Consider the following 22,132-nt stretch of genomic DNA (forward strand, 5'->3'; position numbering starts at 1 on the left):
AATCATTCCAAAAAAAAAAACCAAAAAACTAACACCAATCCTGCTCAAACTTTTCCAAAAAATTGAGGAAAAAAGAACACTATCTAACAAATTTTAGGAAGTTAGCATCACTAATATCAAAATCAGATAAAGATGCTTCAAGAAAGGAAAACTACAGGCCAATTTTCCTAATAAATATATATGCAAAAATTCTCAACAAAATATTACAAAATCTAATCCAAAGACACATTAAAAGAATTATACACCACGACCAAGTGGGGTTTATATCAGAAATTCGAGGATGGTTCAACACAAGGAAATCATTAACAAATCAAAAGGGGAAAATCACATGATCATCTTGACTGATGCTGAAAAAGCATTCAACAAAATTCAGCATCCTTTTCTAATTAAAACACTTCAAAAGGTAGGAATCAAAGGAAATTTCCTCAATACGATAAAATGCATAAATGAAAAATTCGTAACCAGCATCTACTCAATTTTGAGAGACAGAAAGACTTCCCCCTAAGACCTGGAATTAGTCAAGAATGCCCACTGTCACCACGAATATTTAACATTGTACTAGAAGTTCTAGCTGCAGCAATCAGGCAGGAAAAATAAATAAAAAGCAAATAAAAAGGATTATGTACCTAGAAAGCCATGTTTGAATTCTGATCTTGTGGAGGCAGCCATTTTTTTAATCCTTATTCAGTACTGTAAATTGGAAACTTGATTAGATTATATCCACTGAGATGTGATGCACCCAATTATGGGTAAATCTTTGATTAGAGGGAGATATGACTCCACTAATTTCAGGTTACTTTACTGGAATCCTTTAAAAGAGGAAACATTTTTTTGGGAAAAGCTTCAGAACCATGAGAATGATGAGAGCCCATGCAGCCAGAGATGATTAGAGATGAAGAAGGAAATTGTCCCTGGGGGAGCTTCGTTAAACAAGAAGCCTAGAGAAAAAGTTAGCAGGCCTCACCATGTTCACCATGTGCCTCTCCAGTTGGAAGAGAAATCCTGAGCTTCATTTTTTTTGAATGAAGGAAAATTGGCCTTCTTAAACCAAGGTATCTTTCCCTGGATGCCTTATGTTGGACATTTCTATAGTCTTGCTTTAATTTGGACATTTTCACAGGCCTAGAACTGTAAACTTGCAACTTAATAAATTTCCTCCTTTCTGGAAATTTCTGGGATATACCCCCTTTCTGGTATATCACATTATGGCAACTAGCAAACTAGAACAGATTTTGCTACCAGATAAGTGGGGTGCTGCTGCAGTTTGAAAATACCATACATGTTGGAATGGCTTTTTAAATGGATAAGAGGAAGATTTTGGAGGTGTTTGTGAGGAGCTTGATAGAGAAAGCCTAGAATGCTTTGAAGAGACTATTGGTAAAAATGTGGACTCTAAAGATGCCTCTGACAATGTTCTAGAGAAAGATGAGACATGCTATTGCAAAATGGGAGGAATACAACCCTTGTTTTAAAGTTGCAGAAAATTTATCAAAACTGACCCCAGACTTTTAGATGGAAAGCATATTTTAAGAGCCATGAGCTTGGATATTTAGCAGAAGAGATGTGGAAAGTACTGCCTGGTTTCTCCTCGCAGTTTATAGTGAAAAGCGAAAGGAAAGAGATAAGCTGAAAACCGAACTTTTGGGTACAAAGAAATCAGAAATTGATGTTCCAGAAAATTCTAGGTTTCCGGGAGGGAGACCCCAGAGAATGGTCTCCCACATGAAGATTTGGGCCAAGGAACAAGTCAGCCATTTCAGAGAAAGCCAGACTTGGAAATGGAGTTATCCAGGAAGAGTTTGTGGAAAATCCTTCTGTCTGATGGGCATAATTCATTCCTACTGCATAGACAACCAACAAGAGTGCTGTGAGATCTGTATAAACACAACTGCTGCCAATCTGGACCAAAAATCTTAGAAAAAGGACAAAGGGAAGGTAAAATATCTTCAGAAGCAGAACCATGGAGGCTGGAGTCTGAAGTCAAGAAGTCTTGGACCCATAGTGCAGACCCACCAAAGTACATGGAGAGGGTGAGTTTGCCTGGAAGGCAGAGGACTGGCCTTCCATATCATTGCAATGAAAAGTTGTGCCACCTCAGGTTCAAGCCTTGGAGAGGGTGGAACACATTCCTTGGGGATTGGGGAGAGCCTAATTGCCACCACATGCAGGGGTTAAACATGTGCCCTGAAGATGGCAGAGAGTCCAGGTGTGGTCCCAATTCTTGGAAAGGGTAGAGCCAAGAAAGAGGTGGTGTCCCCAATGTCCCCCAAGGTTGCATTCAGAGAGAGGTGGGCCACTGTATAGGCCCTTGGAAAGGGTGGGACTGCTGCTATCTTAAGCCCCAAAGATAAATGACTCTCAGACTTTGAAATCTAACAGAGATTGCCTTGAAAGTCTTCAAAAATACTTGGGTCAAATGACCCCTGTGTTCCTTTCAATTTCTCCCTATGGAAATGGGATTATGACTGTCCCTCCTTTGTATATTGGCAGCAAATAACTTGTTCTGAGTTTCATAGGTCCAGAGCCAGAGGAGAATTTTGCCTTAGAATAGATCATGCCTGTAACTGACTTTGATGAGATTTTTGTCCTCTTTCTGACTTTGTATTGCATTTGTATTGTTGCTGAGATGGTTTAAGGCTTTTTGATATTGTGAGGGAATGAATGTATTTTGTATATGGGAAAAACATGTCTTTTTTAGGGTTCAGAGGGCAGAATGTCTTGTTTGAAAGTATTATGTTCCCTAGAAAAGCCATGTTTTAATCCTGATCCATCTTATGGAGGCAGCCATTTCTTTTATTCTTATTTAATATTATAGGTTGGAAACTTGATTCAATTATCTCCATGGTGATGTGACACCCAATTTGGGGTATAAATCTTTGCTAGAGGGAGATGTGACTCCACCCATTTCAGGTAGGTTTTGATTATTTTACTGGAATCCTTTGAAAAAGGAAACATTTTGGAGAGAGCCACGAGAGCTATGAGAACCACAAGAACCCATGCAGCCAGAGATTTTTGAAGATGAAGAAGGAAAACGCCCTTGTGGGAGGTTCATGAAACAAGAAGCCTGGAGAGAAAGCTATCAGATGCTGCCATGGTCACCATGTGCCTTTCTAGTTGAGAAAGAAACCCTGAATGTCATTGGCCTTCTTGAACCATGGTATTTTTCCCTAGATTCCTTAGTTTGAACATTTTTATAGCTTTGCTTTAATTTATACATTTTCATGGGCTCAGAACTGTAAACTTGCAGCTTAATAAATTCCCCTTTTAAAAGCCATTCTGTTTCTGGTATATCACATTCTGGCAGCTAGTAAACTAGAACAAACATCCAAATTGGAAAGGTAGAAGCTAAACTTTCATTATCTGCAGATGACATGATGCTATAGTGGAAAATCCTGAGAAATCTATGACAAAGCTTCTTGAGCTAATAAACAAATTCAGCTAAATGGTGAGATACAAGATTAATGTGCAAAATCAGTAATGTTTCTATAGTCAAGAAACAACTTAACTGAAGTGACAATTAAGAAAAAATTCCACTGAAAATAGCAACTAGAGCAATCAAGTACTAGGATAAACTTACCAGGGATGTAAAGGCCATATACATAGAGAACTACAAAACATTGCTGATATTAATCAGACAGAAATCTACAAATATTGGAGAAGATGTGGAGAAATTGGGTCACATGCAATGATGGTGGGAATTTATACTGGTACAGCCACTATGGAAGACAGTTTTGCAGTTCCTTAGAAATCTAAATATTGAGTTGCCCTATGACCCAGCAAACCACTACTTGATATATAGCCAGAAGAGCTGAAAGTAGTGACATGAACAGACAATTGCATATCAATTTTCATAGCAACATTATTCACAATTGCAAACAGATGTAAATAATCCAAGTGCCCATCAACAGATGAGTGGATAAGCAAAATGTTGTATACACATACTATGGTATATTATGCAACAGTAAGACAAAATGACATAATAAAGCATATGTCAACATGAATGAACCTTGAAGACAGAATTCTGAGTGAAATAAGCAGATACAAAAAGATATATACTGCATGATTTTGCTGTTGTGACTTTAAATATAAGGACCTGGAGATCCACAGAAGCTGGAGATGGGTGAACGGTTAGATGAGGTTGAACTTAAATATGAGGGAATGGATAGAAGTGAAGGAAGTTCATTAGTGAGTATATGAGTAATATTGCCATATGGAAAGTACACACATTTGAAAGGGGTTATATAGAGCCATGTATCCCAATGATTAACACTACAAATGTAAATAAGTTCTTCCATGAGCTACTTCAAAGGTAGGAATCTTGTACAAAGATTAAATACCAAGGTATAAGGGGAAAACTATTATTGCATGCTATGGACTAGATTTAATAAGACATCAACAGTACTACAGCAATACCAGAGGTAAATAACTGGGGGGAGAGAAGAGTTAAGGAATGATTTAGATTTTTTTATTTGGTGAAGGTATGTCTATCTGTTATTCTCTTTGGAGCAATGAAAATTGTGTAAAATTGAGAGTGTTGACAATTGTACAACTAAATGAGGATAATGTGAGACATGGATTGTTGACTGTGGACATTGTACATTATGCCAAATGGAAGGGGGTGGCTGAAGGATACACTGACTGAGAAATAGAATGCGAACTGTGATGTATACATATAATAAAATATTGGACAGCTACAGAAAGGAATGGAGTTGTGAGGCATGCAATAAAGTGAATGAACCTTGGAGACATTATGTGGTACAAAAAAAGCCAAAAACAAAATTGTATCATATTTTTTAGAAAGTACTGATAAGAAAATTGGGCCCTAGATTGTAAGCTCTTATAGCAGTCACATTTAGTCTGAAGCTGTAAATGTTATTTCTAGATTTTGAGATACTGTGCTATATATGTATAACCTGCTATCTCCCTAGAACTTTGCGTATCTATGTGACATGTAAGACTCAGAGTTGGCATTCTGCAGCTCTGAAAGTCAGCATTGCTACATACAACAAACAGAAAAAGAAATCAGTCTTCTATTAAAGATAAGAATGAAGCAAATCTGGTCAAGACTAAGGTAAATCAGAATACAAGGTAATGAATGCCATTGTCTGTATTTCAGAACTTCACCTACTGTATGCAACCATGGGAAGAAAGGTTGGTTTTGTCCAAAACCTAAATTTTCTGTAACACATAACCTAACTCAACCTGTCTGGAAAGCTCATTTAAATAAGTCAAACACATGGAGTCCAGAATGGGAATGAGGGCTTCCAATTCTGTATAGTTTAATATAATACCCAGAAGCATTCCTGATTATATTATGAAGATAATTAAAAATTATTGACAAAGCCTCTTTAATGACTGGAGAAAAATATGGAACGATTAAACTTTACCATTGGGGAAACCCCTGACAGTGTCTCAAACATTAGTGCATTAGCTAGCATTCTCTAGAGAAACAGAATCAGCATGAGATATCTGCATATATAAAATTTGTAAAAGTATCTCATTTAACCATTGGAATGTAGATTCCAAGGTCCGTAGGGCAAGCTGCAAGCTGGTAACTCTGATGAAGTCAGAAATGAACTCTCAGGAGAGGCTGACTGGACAACCATGGGGATGGAACAGTTCAAATCCGCAGGGCAGGCTGTGAAGCTGGCAACTCTAATGAAGGGTCTGGATGAACTCCATAGGAGAAGTTCACTGGCAAGAGCAGGAAGACTGACTGTCTTTTCTGAATCCTCCTTAAAAGCCTTGCACTGAATAGATTAAGTATCACTCATTGCAGAAGACACTCCTCTTAGCTAATTAAAATGCAATCAGCTGTGGATACAGCCAATGTAATCATGATTCAAGTCCATGAAATGTCCCCATAGCAACAGACAGGCCAGCACTTGCCCAACCAGGCACTGAGTGGCCAAGTTGACACATGAACCTGACCATGACAATTAGGGACTCCCAAGTCAATAGGCCAAGCCCTTGATCATAGGTCTTTTTTCATGAAGTTTATTTCTGAAGCAGAGAAGCTAAACTTACCTATAGTTATGCATAAGGGTTACTTCCAAAAACCTCTTTTGTTGCTCAGATATGGCTTCTCTCTAAGCCCAACTCTGCAAGGAATATCATTACCCTTTCCTCTATGTGGGATATGACACCCAGGGGTGAAAAAGTCTCCCTGGTAACATGGGTCATGATTCCCAGGAATGAGCCTGGCCCTGGCATGGCAGGATCAGCAATGCCTTTCTGACCAAAAGGGGGCAAAGAAATGCAACAAAATAAGATATCAGTGGCTAACAGAGTCCAAATAGAGTCAAGAGGTTATTCTTGAGGCTACTCTTATAAAAGCTTCAGTTAGACATTGCTAATTAACATAATTTGCTGAACTCCAACCATCACCATTCCTGTTAACCTTAAAGAACACCTAAGGCTCTAGCTCAGATTCTACAACATTTTTGCCCATTAAGATTTCTTTCCAGAAACCTACAACCTCCAAGTTGTTCCTAAGCCAGATAAGTCCTGAAACCCAGAGGGACCAGCCTCTCCATGAACTTCAACTAGTTCTGTTCCCCCTATTCTACCTGAGCAATACCTCTTTTCAACCTGGAAAAGTTAGAATAGGCATAGCTCAAATACCTCTTATGAAGGGAGAAGGATCAAAGGAGAAGGAGGAGTTATAACAGAGAAAATAGGATTTAACAATTGAGTATGGCTGCTAAATCATTACACTGATACTTCTTTTAGTCTCCAATATTTTGGTGCAACTACAAAGAAAAACCTGAAATCATGAAACTGTAACCCATACCAAATTCTGAAATCTGTTCTATAACTACTTGTTATAATATACTTCAAATTTTATTGCTGTTTTGTATATATATTTTGCAATAAAAATGTTAAAAATCAATAAATTATTATAACATATTAATAGAATAAAGGGCAAAAACCAAAAGTCACCTGATCATCTTAATAGATGCAGAAAAATCATTTGACACAGCCCAAGAAAAAGCTCAATAAACTAAGAATAGAAGGGAAATTCTACAACCTGGTAAATGTTAACCATAATAATTGCATGTTTAACATCATATTTAATAGGGAAAATCTGAATTATTTCCTCCTGCAATCATGGATGATACAAGCACGTCCACTCTCCCCATTTCTAGTCAACATTACACTGGAGGTCTTAGGATGTTTAGGCAAGGAAAATAAATGAAGAGATCCAGATTTGAAAAGACAAAGTTAAATTGTCTGGATTTGCAAATGAAATTATCATGTATTTAGAAGTTCCTATGAAAGTCCCATGAAAATTGTAGAACTCATAAGTGATTACCTCAAGTTTTCAAAATACCAGATCAGTATATAAAAATCAACTGTATTTTTAAACATTGACAATGAACAATCTTAAAATGAAATTAAGAAAATAGTTCCATTTGAAATAGTATAAAAAAGGAAAATATGTAGGAATAAACTTAACAAAGTGTATTTCTTGTACATGGAAGATTCTATGCATGATTCAAAGAAATTAAATAATACCTAAATAACTGGAAAGACTGCCCACATTCACTGAATGGAAGACTTAATATTGCTAAGACAATATCATCTAGGAATTCATTAAAATCCCTGTCAAAATTTAAACTGTCATTTTTGCAGAAATTGACAAACTAATCCCAAAATTCATAGAAAATGCAGGGGGCTCAGAATAGCCCAAACAATCATGAAAAAGAACGAAGTTGGAGGACTCATACTTAATGATTTCAAAACTTGTTACAGTAATAAAACTTGTAATTATGACATAAAGATAGACATATAGGTCAACAGAAAAGAATTGAGTCCAGAAATAAACCCACATATCTATGGTCAAATGATTCTCCACAAGGGTACCAAATAATACAATGAGAGAAAAATAGTATTTCAGCAAGCGGTCTAGGCCAACTGGATAGCCACATGCAAAAGTATGATTTTTTTCCACATCATATACAAATATTAACCCCAAATTGAAAATAGACCAAATTGAAAGAGCCAAAACTGTAAAATTCTTAGATGAAAATGTGGGAGTAAATCTTCACAAATGTGGATTTTTCAACAGCTCTATAGATAAGACACCAAAAGTTTAGCAACACAATAAAAATGCATCATTTGGACTTCCTCAAAATTAAAACTTTTGTGGTTCAACTGGCACTATCAAGAATGTGAAAAGAGAACCTTTAGAGTTGGAAAAAATATTGGAAAATATATCTGATAAGGGTCTAGTAACTAGAATATATAAACAACTCTTTCACCTCAACAATAAAAGACAACCCAATTGAAAATCGCAAAATATCTGAATAGCTATTTTCCCAAAGAAGATATAGAAGTGGAAAAAAAATCACATGAATAGATATTCAGTATCATTAATCATTATGGAAATACAAATCAAAACTACAAGAAAATGTCACTTCACACCCAGCAGGATAACTAGAATAAAAAAAGAAACAGACAATAACAAGTGTTGGTGAGGATATAGAGAATCGGAACTCTCATACACTGCTTTTAGGAATGTAAAATGGTGCAGTTACTTTGAAATGCAGTCTGGGAGTTCCTCAAAAGTTTAAACATAAAGCTCACATATGGCACAGAAAATCCACTCTTGAGTATATACCCAAGAGAATGAAAACATGCATCCCCCAAGACTTATATACAACTGTTCATATCAGTATCTTTCATATTAGCCAAAATATGGAAAGAATCCAAATATCCATTAACTGAATAATGAATAAACACAATGTGATACATCCTTGTGTTGTAGGCTTAATAATAGCAGACTTCCTCCACAAAAATTTCCATGTCCTACTAGTACTCTGAACCTGTGAATATTTTCACTTACCTGGAAAAAGGAACTTTGGACACACAATTGAGTTAAGGATATTGAGATGGGGAGATTATTCTGGATGATCTGTGTGGTCCCAATATAATCACAAATATTCTTTTAAGAAGGAGGCAGAAGGATTAGAGTCAGTAGTAGGAGCTATGAAAACAGAAGAGATTGCTGTGATGCAAAGATGGACCCAGGATCCAAGGAATGCAGTCAGCCTCTAAAACCTAAAAAAAAGCAAGGAACAGAAATGTCCTCTCAGAGCCTCCACAAGAAGCCAGCCCTATTAACACCTTGACTTTAGCCTAGTTAGTTTGATTTTGAACTTCTGACCTCCAGACCTGTAAGATGATAAATTTGCAAGTTTGTTATAATTTGTTACAGCAATACTAGGAAACAAATTCACCACACAATGGAATAATAGCATTTGGCAATAACAATAATAATGAAGTATAAATCATGATTGAGCCTTGGGAATGTTATGCTAAGTGAGAGAATCCACGTAAAAAACCATGTATTGTATGATTCCATTTATAAGAAATGTCTACAATAGGAAAATCTTTAGAGACAGCATTCATTAATTGGTGCATATTGGTGCCTAGGGCTGCCATATAAATTACTACAAACTGGGTGACTTAAAACAACAGAAATATGTCCTATCACAATTCCGGAAACTAGAAGTCCAAAATCGATGTGTTAGCAGGGCCTTGCTCTCTACCTGAAGGCTCTGGTGAAAAATCTTTCCGTGCCTCTTCTGGCTTTTTGTGGTTCCCATCAATATTTGGCATTCCTTAGCTTGTAAATAATTCATTGCTCCATATCTCCTTCTGTTGTCATATAGCACTCCCTATGTATGTCTCTGCTTTGGTGTCTCTTCTTATCTTCTTATAAGGACACTAGTCATATTGGATTAATGTCTGTCCTACTTCAGTATGACCTCATCTTGACTTAACTAATCATATCTGCAATCACTCTATTAGAAGTAAGTCCATATTCTGAAGTAATGGTGATAGGGCTTCAACATATCTTTCAGAAGGACAGTGGGAGAAGAGAGGACAGGGGCTTACTTTAGAATGAGTTAAAAGTTAATTAGATAGCGGTGATGGTTGTATAACCCTGTAAATATACAAAAATTTGTACACTTTAAAAATGAACTTTATAGTATGTGAATTATATCTCCATTAACCTATTATTGAACAAATAAGAAAAGGCAATCAACAGAAACAATGTTGACATGAGAAACATGCTAGAGTTGTCTGACAAGGATTTTAAAGCAGCCATCATAATAATACTTCAAAAGTATTTACAATATGCTTAGTACAAATTTTTTAAAAGTCTCAGCAAAGAAACTTCCAACAAGAAATAAATATTATAAAGAAGGAACAAACCAAATTTTAGAAGTGGAAATTACAATAACTGAAACAAAAATCTCAATAGAGGTGCTTATCAGCAGATTGAGGAATGCATAGGAAAGAATAAAAAAATTTGATGATAGAACAGTAGAACTTTACCAATCTGTACATCAGAGAAAAAAGACTATAAAACAAATAAGCAGTGCTTCAGGGACCTGTGGTAGTACAATAAAGGTTCTAGCACTTCTGTCACTGGAGTCTTGGAAGGAAAGAAAAATAGTGTTTATTTGGAAAAGTATATGAGGTAATAATGGCTGAAAATTTCACAAATGTGACAAAAGACATAAACATAAACACAAACAATATATTCAAAATGTTGAGGGAACTAACAGCATAAACCCAAGACAATCTACACCAAGATGAATCATAGCCAAACTTCTGAATACCTAAGACAGAGAAAAAATTTTAGAAGTAGTAAAAGAGAAGCAACACCTAACAGACAAGGAAAAAAATGGAATGAGTCAATTTTTCATCACGTTTGGAAGCCAAAAGGAACTTGCACAACATTTTGACAAGTTGCATGACATAGACGAGTTCCTTGAAAAGCACAAACAACACGATTTACCCAATATGAAACGGATCATTTGAATAGCCTTATAGCTATTAAATAAGTTGAATTGGTAATTTAAAAATTCTTGAGAAGGAAATCTTCTGGCTCAGATGGTTTCACTGTAGAATTCTGACAAGAAAAGAAATGAATTCTACACACGATCTTTTCTACAAAATAAAAGAGGAGGGAGAATTTCACAATTCATTTTATGATACCAAAGCCAGACAAAGTAGTACAAAAAGAAAACTATAGACCAATATCCTCATTAATATAGATACAAAAATCCTTAACAAAAATTTAATCAATTAATATAGTAGTGTTTTAAAAGAATTATACACCATAACCAAGTGCAGCTGATTCCAGCAATGCCAGGTTGGTTTAATCTTTAAAAAAAAACATTGTAATTCAGTGTATCAACAAGTTAAAGAAGAAAAGTCACATGATAATATCAATCAAAGCAAAGAAAGCACTCAACTCAATTCAACAATCATTTATAATAAAAGAAAACTAAGAACACAGTAGAACTTTTTCAACTTGATGAAGAACAACTACTAAAAAAACCTACAGTTAACATACTTAATGGTGAAAGACTGAATGCTTTCCTTGCTGAATCAGGAACAAGGCAAAAACATCCATTTCACCACTGATGTTTGACATAGTAATGAAAATCATAACCAGTGCAATAAAGAAAGAAAAAGAAAGGAAAGGCATATACATAAAAAATGACAAAATTAAATCTTCCCTACCTGCAGGTTATACTATAGTCTAAATAGAAAATTCCAAAACTTAAAAATTAACAGCTAGAATTAATAAGTGAGTTCAGCAATATCATGGAATACAAGAGTGTGCCCCCTAAGAAAAACCATGTTTTGATATAAATCCCATTTCTAAAAGGTAGAATAATCCTTATTCAATACTATATATTTGAAACTGTAATGAGATCATCTCCCTGGTTGATGTGATTTAGTCAAGAATGGTTGTTAAACTGGATTAGGGGATGACATGTCTCCACCCATTTGAGTGGGTCTTGATTGGTTTACTGGAGTCCTGCAAAAGAGGAAACATTTCAGAGAGATTCAGAGAGAGCAACACTACAAAGCAGAGAATCCACCAGCCAGTGACCTTTGGAGATGAAGAAGAAAGACACCTCCTGGGGAGCTTCATGAAATAGGAAGCCAGGAGAGAAAGCTAGCAGATGATGCCGTATTTGCCATGTGCCCTTCCAGCTGAGAGAGAAGCCCTGACTGTGTTCGCCATGTGCCGTCTCACTTGAGAGAGAGACCCTGAACTTCATCGGCCTTCTTGAACCAAGGTATCTTTTCCCTGGATGCCTTTGATTGGACATTTCTATAGACTTGTTTTAATTGGGACATTTTCTCGGCCTTAGAACTGTAAACTAGCAACTCATTAAATTCCCCTTTTTAAAAGCCATTCCGTTTCTGGTATATTGCATTCCAGCAGCTAGCAAACTAGAACAAAGAGTAACATAAAAACCAATAGCATTTTTACATATCATCATCAGTCATGTGGAAACCATAATTTAAAATACAATTCCATTTATAAACACTGAAAAATTGAAGGTAAATGTGAAAAAACATATACAGGAGTTTTATACTGAAAACAATAAAATATTGATGAAAGAAGTAAGACCTGGATGATGGGGAGATGTACTGCATTCATTTATTGAAAAACTCAACATAGTGAAGATGTCAATAGTCCCAAATTTGATGTGCAAGTTTGACATAATTCCTATCCAATCCTAACATGAATTTTTGTAGCTATATATAAATTTATAAATTTTTTTTGTAAAATTTGTATGGAAAGTCAAGGGAACTAGAGTAGCAACAAAAATTTTGAAAAATAGTAATAAAATGGGGTTAAACTTTATACCTGATTTCAAGACTTATGATATAACTACATTAATCAGCACATTGTGTAGTATAGCAGAGGTATACACACTGTGGTAGTTTGAAAGTGTTATGTACCGCCAGAAAAAACTATATTATTTTAATACATTCCTGTGGGTACAGACTTATTGTAGGTGAGACCTTTTGGCTTGGGTATTTCAACTAGATATGACCCACCCCATTGAAGGTGGGTCTTAATTCCGTTACTGGAGTCCTTTATAAGAGGATAAAACACATATGGAAGATAAGAGACTCAAGTAAGAGAAGCTCACAGAGAAAAGCCCCAGAGAAGCTAAGAGAGGATCCATTGAGAACAAAGGGGAAGCCATTGAAGTTAGAAGCTGAAAGCACCAAAACCCTGAAGCTAGAAACTGAAAGCAACAACACCTGGAGAAAAGGACTAGCAGACACCACCATGTGCCTTCCCATGTGACAGAGGAGCCAAAGCTCACCTGTAGCCAGTACTGCAGAGTCCAAGTATTTTCCTGTTGGTACCTTGAGCTGGATATCTTCACAGCCTGTAAATTGTAAGTTGATTGAAAAACCCTACCCATTTCATGTATATTGCATTTTGGCAGCTTTAGGAAACCAAAATGCATACATAAATCAATGGGGCAGAATAGAGAACCCCCAGTGGTGAATAATATAAAATTATTATATTATTTAATATAGTAATTTTAATATAAAATAATTTATGTAAATATATTTTAATATAAAATTATTGAATTTGTAGAATTAAAAAAATTAACTTCTCTTCTCCTCCTTCCCCTTTTCCCCATTTATAGGGAAAAAATATTTGGGGGTAGCAGAGACAAAGTCAGAGAATTGAACTTTGGTGAAATAAAAAATAATTCAATGAGATTATATTTAATAAAAAGAGAAAACTGTTAATTACATAGAGAAGCACCTTATGATCAGTAAAGCATAGAGATTTGCCATAAATTACATTGTTCCCAACCTATTACCAACATCTTTCTGGCCACAAGAACTTAAGTGACGAAGTAATTATCTTAATGAATTCATGGATCATTTAGATTTTTTTCAAATGAAAAGATAATATTCATGTCAAAAACTGGAGAAAGTAAAATACAAAAAGTGAAATGTGCTTGATAATAGCAATACTTGATTTATTTTAAAGATTAGAGAAAGTCTTTAGGATGGTGTGATGATGGTTCAATGGCAGATTTCTCACCTGCCATGCCAGAGACCCAGGTTTGATTCTTAGTGCCTGCCCATGAAAAAAAATGTCTTTGACCCTATAGCATTAATTATAAGGGTGCCCTCTTTGGCTCCCTCCTCTTCACTTCATTCCTCTTTTTTTTTTGTTTTGTTTTGTTTTGTGAGGAGACATTGTTCTTTCTGACATGTCAAGAGCCACATAAAAAGAGAAAAATCTGTGGTTTGGTTATGACAATTTGTTCCCATTATCCCCTCCCGATTAACTTCACATGTACTTGCCATCCTACAATAGTACAAATCATGAAAAAGACAATTTTGATGTTTGGGGGGTATAGCGGGAGAACTAGCAGAGCTTTATGTCCTATTTTTCCCATAATATCTGTATTAAGATATAGGCAAGGATAGAAATGGCTACTTTTATTGATAATGCAGGGAAGTTTTCATAAAAATGGGTGAAATAATTAATAAAAATTAGAATTAGAGCATTTAGTCTTAATTTCATTCTTGAGTTCATTTTTCTCTGGATTATGTTGGCCTTCTACAGCTATTACTAAATTACTTTGCAGAAACAAGCTGGTTTATTTCTAGTGGAAAGCTACAATGCCTCCTGACTTCCAGATTGTAATATTCTTTGTAAACAGTTGTTTGGATGGATTATAATAAAGAATATACTACCAATAAAGTAGAAAACTCACTAAAGAAGACTGTGAAAAATCATAACCACTCAACAAGGCACTTCCATACATAAAGACTATATTCATTGAATATAGTGCCAATGCCCCATTTTTATTCCTGTGATTCAACAAAACATGTTTCAGTTTGTAGAAGCAGTCTGACTTTGAATTTACAAAGTTTTTGATGGCTTCCTGCATGTCCATTGCTGGCAACAGTCATTGACTTTACAATCTGAATTCCAGGTTAATGGGGATACACTGTGGTTCCTTTCTCACTTACTTAGATAAACTATCCCAGTAGAAATACCTTGATTAATTCTCAAATGTCTTTTTTTTCTTGTATACTGTGTGGTAGAAGTCACCTTTCATTCTTTTTCCATGTGACTATCCTGTCATTGCAGCACCACTTGTTGATTTTTTTTGGGGGGGAAGTGAATGGGCTGGGAATTGAACCCAGGTCTCCCACATGGTGAAATGTGTCATTTTTAGACAAAATAATCTTAAAAGTAATATAGAACTGTGATTTATTAGTTTTAAATTAAAATGTTCTAATCTTGTTGAAAGAACAATTATATGAGAATCAAGATTCATGTTTTTTTAATAATTGCCTTTTGACTTCACCTTTTTTGTCATCACTTTAGAAAGAAAATTCTCATTTAAATGAGAAAAGGATACAATATATCACTACACACTTTAAAATGGCTAAAATAGAAAATAATGACAAGACCAAATACTAATGAGGGTGTGGAAAAACTGGATCTTGCATACATTATTGAAATGTAAAATGTTACAGACACTCTGGAAAATAGTTTTGAGAGTTTTTTAAAAGTAAGCATGTACTTACAATATGACTGCTGAGCATTTATCATAGAGAAATGAAAAATATGTCCACAGAGAAAACTGTGCTCAATGGATCCTAGCATTAGAGCAATGATATGTTTATTTTCTCCATAATAATGAAAATATGTAAATGCCCAGATGTTCTTTAATAGGTGAATGGTTATAAAAACTGTGATATATCCATAGCATGGAATACTACTCAGCAATAAAAAAGGAAGGAACTATTTATATGCTTCAAAACATGGATGGATATTAAGGAAATTTTTCTGAGCTAAAAAGCCATTTCAAAAGCTCCAATAGTGTATGATTACATTTATGTATTTCAATTGCTGTGTATTTATTGAGTTCCTTCTTTGTACAGGCAAAGAATATTTCAAATCAAGTCTACCCTTATTTTATCTCTCTGAGCAACAATTTCCTTACTTTTACTGTTATTATTATTAGAAAAGTTGTGTGTTTAAAGATCATGCATAAAATATAAGGATTAACATATACCACCCCACTATCCCCACCTTGCATTGGTATGAAACATTTGTTACAATTGATAATAGCACATTTTTATAATTGTACTATTAATTAAGTCCTTAGATTAACTTAGGGTTCACTATTTCCATAGTGTAGTTTGGTGGAATTAAAAAAAAAATCTGTTATCATATATAATGGTTTGAAACTGTTCTGTATCCCAGAAAAGCCATGTTCTTTAACATTGACTAGTATCAACTGGGTGTGATCTTTTTAAAAAATCTTTTTAAATTGTGAAATAAAATATATATACAAAAAAGTAATAAATTTCTTAGTGCATTTTAACAAGTAGTTATAGAACAGATATTAATGGTTGGTATGGGTGACAGTTCCACAATTTTTTATTTTTTATTTTAGCCGCCCCAAGACACTGGAGACCAAACGAAATATCAATGGAAGGATTTGGAATTCATACTCATTTGCTAAAACATCTTATCTGTTATACTACTCCTATTTTTTTTTTGTGATCAATAGCATATATACAAAAAAGCAATATATTTCAAGGTACATCACAACAATTGGTTCTAGAACAGCTTTCAGAGGTTGGTATGGGTTACAATTCCACAATTTTTGTTTTTCACTTCTAGCTGCCTAAGATACTGGAGACTAAAAGAAATATCAATGAAATGATTCAGCAATCATACTCATTAGTTAAACCCTACCTTTTCTGTATAACTTCACTATTACCTTTGATCTTTCTTCCACGCTGTGCTGGTTGAAAAGATTTATGTACCCTAGAAAAGCCATGTTTTGATCCTGATCAATTTTGTGGGAGCAACAGTTTCTTCTAATCCTTATTCAGTACTATAGATTGGAAACTTGATTAGGTTATCTCCACAGAGATGTGACTCAATCAATTGTGGGTATTAAACTTGATTAGATGGAGATGTGTCCCCACCCATTCTATGTGGGTCTTGATTAGTTTACTGGAATCCTATAAAAGAGAAGACACTTTGGAGAGTTTCTTTTGAGAATGACAAAAAAAAACCACAGCAGAGTCAAGCAGAGCCACGAGGCCAAGAGAACCACAGACTCCACCAGCCAGCGACTTTGGAGAGTCTGAGAGAGTAGAGAAGGATGACAGAATGATGAGATCCATGAAGCAGAGCCCACCAGCCTTTGGAGATGAGGAGATTGCCCCTGGGGGAAAGTCATGAAACAAGAAGTCTGGAGAGGAAGCTAGCAGATGATGCTGTGTTTGCCATGTGCCATTCCAGATAAGAGAGAAATGCTGACTGTGTTCGCCATGTGCCTTTTCACTTGAGATAGAAACTTCACATATTGAAATTGCTAAGACAAAAATATTATTTACAATATATGTTTGACATTATGGTATAGATAAGAAAATAGTCTCCACACTAAAATTCATTCATCCTACTTATCAAAATTTATAGTTTAAGAATGAAAATATTCAGATGCTTATAAATAGATATTCAAAAGTTTCTTTTGGATAACATTTTTTGGTGTTCATAAAATTGCATATATTATTATATATTTCTTTATTGTACAGCCTTTTCAGACTATTCCTTCAGTTTAAACAGAAGTAAAAAAATATAAATTAGAAAGTAATCACAGGGTAAATATTTTGATTTCATGGTACCCCAATGTCTATGGACAAGTTTTTTAAAATTAAACCTTAAAAAAACTACCTATTCTTTACCTATATATTTCTAATATATTCATATATTTCAGAAATTTTTTAGAAGTTACATCCATAGGCAGAGAGTTCAACCCTGAGTTGACAATTATTTATGATTTGCTCAACTTACTGTTCCATAATACACGGAACTAAATGAAAAGATAAAAAGTCTAACATTGCTTAGATACCAGCTTGATAAGCTTGGGATACCAGAAAATGGAACATTTCACTTTGGAGGAAGAAGAAAGTGAATGAATAATACAGACACAACTTAGTATTTGTTGTTTACACTAATAAATTAATTATTCATTTGCAAATATTACCAAAAGTAAAAAATTTATTTTACAGCATGGCTGGTTTTGTAACACATCAAAAAAATGTAAAGTTACACTTCCTTTATCTTACTGCTTGTCTCTTATCACCAGCTGAAGTTTCTTCCAAATAATTTAGTATACACTTAAAGTGGCAATATAGATTTTACTTAATGGATTTAAGTTATAATTAGAAACCAGTTTTATATACAGAAAATCCATAAATATAGAACTTTTATTTCAATTTTATCCTTAGGCGATGCAAAAAATTGATTAAAAATTCAATTTTTCATTTGTGTCTTTGTAATAAACATGTAAATATATATTTACAATGGAGATGCTTTCTCACAGAAAGTAAACACACAACAGTAATTTTGGTCTTCACTATAATCCATTATCTGTCCATTTTCCAAGATGATATGATCCATTATGTTGACTTAAATGAAGATTCTTTGTACACAAATAATTTGAATGTTTTTACTTGCACAATTAATACTTCGTTGTGTATTGAAATCTCCTTTAAGAAAGATTATTTGATCCAACAGTAGAGAGCTTTAAAACCTTTTTCAATATGGTAAAGTGTTTCTGTGCAATTATGGGCAATTTTCTTCCTTCTGGCAATATTATAAATATCAAACCATGTAATCTTCATTAGTTATATATCAAGGGTAATTCTTGAGTTGTTTCACATGATGTAAGTACCATCTTTGTAATATTTCATGGACTCCATTTGTTTTGTCATAGCCAGAACATCATGAAATCCAGTACTCAGTCCAGACACATGTTGGAAGTACGCCTCTTTTTCCACTTGAATTGTTAGATTGTTTATTCCAGCATCTTTAAGTATTCCTGTAACCTGCTGTACTATTCTTTGTTCCAGCACATCGGATGTCACTTGTATATGAATTGTTCCTGCCACAACACTGGCAGAATGACGCCAAAAATGAGGGTCTCGGTAGGATATTAAGCCTTCAATTTTCTGTATCTTTTCCAAAGCAATATGTAGCTGCTTTTCATATTCTGGTGGCAGTATTAGAAGCAGAATCTGACAGGCATCTTTAATCAATGGGATAACACTGAGAAATATTAATATAGCAATAAAAAGAGAGCATAAAGGATCAGCAATGAACCATTCAAACTGTTCTATAAGAATGGTGGATACAATCACACCAATACTGCCAAGCGTGTCTACCAAAACATGTAAAAATACACCCCTCATGTTGGCATTCATGCCTCCACTTGCAGATCCGTGGCTGTGACTGTGCCCATGATCACTGTGGCTGTGGCTGTGCATATGGTGTGAATGGCTGTGATCAGATGAGTGACAGCTTCCTTGAGAAACTCCATGGGTATGATTATGAGCATGGCTAAAGGTACAGATACCAATAAGGTTTACTATCAGTCCTCCAACTGAGACCGGTGTTAACATATGTGTGTCTAATTTCGGGGGATCAATCAATCTATCCACCGATTCCATAAACACAAAAAAAGCTATTACTATCAGAAAAAGTCCATTAATAAATCCAGAGAGAATTTCTCTTCGGCCATACCCATAGGAGAAAATCCGAGTGGCTTTCCATCTACTCATCAGTGCAGCAAAGAGGCCCATGACCAAAGCAGAACAGTCAAAGAGCATGTGAAATCCATCTGAGATCAGACCCAGACTATTGGTCAACACGCCATAGAATAATTCCACAAAGGTAAACAGCAGATTTAAGCACAAGAAGTAAAAGATCTGCCTAGAGTCACTCTCCTCAAGAATTTGTTTTAGTGATTCTTTAATAAACGTAGGGACTGACTGAGAGCTATGCTGAAAAGCATGACCCATGAAGTTATAAAGAGGTGTTCCTTCAGGAGAATATCCAATAAGGGTACCTTTCTGTCCTCTCTTAGAGGGAGATGACAAGATGTTGGCAGACAAAATGAAGAACATAGCACTCACTACCACTCCTCCAGACAGGACATGTTCAGTGCTCTCCTGGTGTGCTGCTTTGTTCATAGCTCGAAGCTGGTCTGTTATTGGATGTGTCCAAAAATTTCCAAAAAGGAGAGCACTGATAAAAATGGGAAAGGATCCATAGTGGGCACATTTGAAAACTTCCATTTTGATTGAACAAATGGAATCCACATAGAAATCCAGGATCATGACAAAAAAGATAACCGTTGTAAAAGGCATAATGAGAGAAAACCAAGATTCGACTTTACTCTCAGTCGTCACAGAAAGAACAACAACCCATGGGCACAAGAGAAGTGCAGAAACGAGATGGGATAAAGCTTGAAGACGTTTGGCTCCACCTATATCTATACAGAGTTTTCTGGAAGCTGTATGAAAACCAACTTTACAACACAGAGCCAGTACTAGCAGCAATACTCCACCCTTGTGATCTGCCACACCTAGGAAGAAAATAGCTGTGAAAAGCATGTGAGTGAGAGCACAGTCATGATGTCCCTCAGGGTGTTCAGCCATTTTAGCCATGAGATCATCATTGTCGAAAAGCAATAAAGAGATCACAGCAATAATGAAAAAAGCAGCTCCTCTTGTCTTTGCTGGTCCTCCTCCTGAACTAGTGAATAAAACACTGAGTAGTGAGATGACAACAATATCACTGTGTTCAAATAACGGCAAAGTCCTTAGTGGTCCACAAAGAGTTAGATCAAAAAACCACAGGAGTGAAATGATACACCCAGCAACTGCTTGTTTAAATATTTTGATCCACTGATGTTTGGTAATAGTTTTCCCAGAAGAAAATGGCTTTTGAAACAAAACCATAAAAAATGCAGTCCCAAGTTTTAATATAAAGATGAACTGAACAATATGAACTGCTTTTAGAAGATCATATGATTCAAACAGTCCCAAAGCCTTCAAAAATTTAGTGAAACATAGTAACACGATATATTTCATTAATCGAGCTGCTGGGCGCGTCCACCGGCCCGAGGCCGCCGCCGCCGCCCCCGGGGCCGGCTAGGACGTCCCCGCAGTATTTCTCCTCCATCCCCGGGCTATGAGCCCGTGTGAGTAGGAGCAGGAGCCCGGGGCAGCGACGACACCGGCCCGGACCTGTGGAGACCCGACGGGGCCGGTGCCATGGGGGAGTGACGCTACTGCGCCGGCTGCTCGTGGCCGCGGCGAGTCATGAGGAGGCCCCGAGGCGGGGATAGCACGCTCGCGGACGCCGCCAGGCCACATCATCTGGCCCAGCAGCCCTCCCTGCCCCTAGACTTGCTTTAATTGCGACATTTTCATGGCCTTAGAACTGTAAACTTTTAATTTATTAAATTCCCCCTTTTAAAAAACTGTTCCACTTCTGGTATATTGCATTCTGGCAGCTAGCAAGCTAGAACACACACTTTAGAGTATTTGGACTATGCCCATTCTAACTTTTTCATGTTGGAAGGGGCTGTCAATAATATGGATCAGGGGGATGGAGCTAGCTGATATTCTGGAGAGGCTGGCCCCTCTGAATTTCAGGATTTATCTGGTCCAGAGACGCATCTGGAGGTTTTAGGTTTCTGGAAAATTACCCTAGTGCATGGAACATTTTTAGAATCTGATCTAATACCTTAACTATTCTTTAGCATTGACAGAAATGGCTTTGTTTGGGGTTTGGCAAGTTATGATAGGTAGCAATGTCTAACTGAACCTTACCTAAGAGTGACCTCCAGAGTAGCCTCTCAACTCTATTTGAACTCTCTGCCACTGATACTTTATTAATTATACTTCTTTTCCCCCTTTTGGTCAGGATGGCTTTGTTGATCCCACAGTGCCAGGACTAGGCTTATCCCTGGGAGTCATCTCCCATGCCACCAGCGAGACTTTCAACCCTGGATGTCATGTCCCATGTAGCGGGGAAGAGCAATGGTTTCATTTGCAGAGTTGGGATGAAAGAGAATGAGGCCACATCTAAGCAACAATAGAGGTCCTCTGGATGTGACCTGTAGGCAAACCTATAGGTAGGCTAAGCTTCTCCACTACATATATAAGTTTCACAAGAGCAAGACTCAAGATCAAGGGCTCAGTGTATTGATTTAGGTATCTCTAATGTATGACATAGTATCTGGGGTTTCCTCAGCGGTAAAGTTTAATAGCTCCATATTTTTTCTTCCATCCCTCAAGGGACTTGGCCAATACTTTTTGATAATCTGCTTAATACACTCTAGGATGATTACATTAAGATATACATGATTAAAGGCTCTCATTCATATTCTGGGCTCCCTGTGTTTGGACTGTTTAAATTATCTATCCAGACAGGTTGAGTTACATT

At 36.0% G+C, this 22,132-nt stretch overlaps 1 pseudogene; it reads right to left on the reverse strand.

Annotated features, from left to right (window-relative positions):
- Positions 1 to 17,263: 17,263 nt before the first annotated feature.
- LOC143671149 (proton-coupled zinc antiporter SLC30A5 pseudogene) lies at positions 17,264 to 20,863 on the reverse strand (annotated as a pseudogene).
- Positions 20,864 to 22,132: the final 1,269 nt, after the last annotated feature.

This window comes from Tamandua tetradactyla, chromosome X (genome assembly GCF_023851605.1).
Source record: "Tamandua tetradactyla isolate mTamTet1 chromosome X, mTamTet1.pri, whole genome shotgun sequence".
Lineage (NCBI taxonomy): Eukaryota > Metazoa > Chordata > Mammalia > Pilosa > Myrmecophagidae > Tamandua > Tamandua tetradactyla.